Here is a 2,454-nt window from a genome sequence, read left to right as displayed (position 1 = left end):
GTGTGGCTGATAGCGGTGCTGGGTGGGATGGGTCTCTCCTTACCAGGGAATGCCGCGTGCAGCCAAAGTTTCTTTTTCTTTATGTTTAGTTAGCTGTAGAGAGTAGATATGGGTTAGTACATTAGAATTAAGGTAGGGGATGCCCTAACATGCGGAGGTGTTCTTCGCATACCAGAGGCATCTCAATAGTTTTAGGCAAGTTGGTGCAGTGCTAGGCTGGATTCCGCCAGCACGGGCACCACTAAATAAGTAGAGTAGATAGTAAATTGTTTTGTTTGGTTTATATTATTTTGTGTGGTTTTTTGGGTTCATAGTTAATAGTTTTAGTGTAGATAGTAAGAGCTTTACATTATATATAGTAGTATGTTAGTTTATATTGTTTTGTTTGGTTTATATTGTTTTGTTTGGTTTTTTGGGTTCATGTGTATTTCATATTCTTTATTGCATGTAACCGATGGTGCAAACTAGGATGGCAATAAAGAGTTATCTTATCTTTAAAAAAAATGTCCCCGTTAGATTACACCACTCTGCAGAGATGACTTCATCTCTGCTTTCCCTCCTCTCGCAACGGTAATTTCTTTTCCACGCCACTAGGGCAAGCTGTACCGCACCATTCATAATGTTACCAACATTTGTATTTCATGGGCAATCATGACCATTTTTTAAATCGCAAAATTTGTTTTGATGATATACTTTCGGAGGAAACGTTTTCTCATCAGCATAACTTCATGTTATACTTTTGTCAACCGTAAAACGAGTTTTGTGACAACATTGTCACATGTTGATTGTTGATAAACGGCTGGACTATTGCGATTTGCGACATGGAGTTGTTGGTGTTACTGTAGACGTTATGTTTACATTTATCAGGTGTAGGTCTTGGTGTGTTTTCAGGTGATTGAGTGTTATGGTTGTAGACAGTTTTTCTGTGCGTTATTATTATAACTGATGGATTCTAGATGTGAGTAATAGTTCGTCACAAAGCTGCGGTGTTAGTGTACTTTAGTTTGACTATTTGTTGGTGTGTCATGCCATTATCGCTCAAATCTATCACCTGTGGGTGTATTAGTATTTTGTTTTTACTGAGTGTTTGGTTTGAAATATTAACTTTCCAAGGTGTAATCTCATGTGTATCGGAGTGTGAGTGAAAATGAATACTGTAATTTACAAGTTAGAGAGTTTTTCCAGCTTTCTGAATAGGAGAAACTTACCGTAAAGACACTCGGAAGACCATTACCGGACTTAAATATTGTGCAGAATATTAATATTGGAAATCGACCGTTTAGGAGGGTGTTTAAAAGGGATATTTATACAAATAGTGATTGGTTATGTGGTTGCGTTATTCTGCTTCCCGTGCTTGTTGTTAGTTGAGGAACCCGCGTGGACCAAAGTAGGAGTTACGGAGATAAACTATTTAAGAACTAAAGTAAAGAAACATGAATCTTCAGCTGTTCACATTCAAAACTGTTTTTAAGACTGACACTTTTTGGAACTGTCAACGTAACTGCACAACTCGATAGTGTATATAGAAGGAAAATTGCGGAGTATTACGAAGAAGTTAGGCATAACAGATAGGCCTATGTGTTAAATATTTTAATAAACTATATTCGTTTCTGCGGTTCTTTTGAACTGGCCTTAAGGGGGCACGATGAAACTGAATCATCATCAAACCCAGGTGTTTTCAGAGGACTAATTAATTTTAGCGCTGAATTGGATGCCGTGCTAAAAGGTCATTTGGAAAAGGTAACTGTTTTCAAAGGAACATCCAAAACAATTCAAAAAGAACTCTGAAAATTATGTTAGAGGAAGAAATATCAAAACAAATAAGGGAATCAGAAGTTTTAGCTATTATAGCAGATGAAACCAGTGACATTTCCAATATATTCCAGACAACTGTTGTGTACCGTTACGTAGTAACAGGCAAACCAATAGAAAGGTTCTGGAGTTTCCTGTCTCCTGCAAAACGTGACGCACAGACATTAGCTGCATGTTTATTGGAAGAATTAAAGAAGCACAAAGTAAATGAAACTCCCCAGAAGTTAATTGCACAGACATATGACGGGGCATCCGTTATGGCTGGTTCCTCTGGTGGGGTACAAGCTATATTAAAAAAATACTATCCCAACGCAGAATATGTGCATTGCTATGCACATCAAGTTAATCTTTTAATGAGCAAGGCGACATCAATCAACCGCAATGTAAAAACATTTTTTTCAAGTTTGCAAGGAATTTGTGCATTCTTCTCCAACAGCCCACAGCGGACCGCGATATTTGACGAGGTAGTGAGGAAACGTTTGCCACGGGCTTACCCTACTAGGTGGAATTTTCAATCACGATGCGTAAATACAGTTTATGACTGCAAGGAATATCTTATTGAGTGTATGAACCAGATATTGGAAGGTGACTCTGTAATGAGTGAACCTACAATTTGTCAGGCTCTTGGTCATAAAAAAAGTT

This window comes from Anabrus simplex, chromosome 8 (genome assembly GCF_040414725.1).
Source record: "Anabrus simplex isolate iqAnaSimp1 chromosome 8, ASM4041472v1, whole genome shotgun sequence".
NCBI classification, from domain to species: Eukaryota; Metazoa; Arthropoda; class Insecta; order Orthoptera; family Tettigoniidae; genus Anabrus; species Anabrus simplex.
This window is presented reverse-complemented; position numbering follows the sequence as displayed.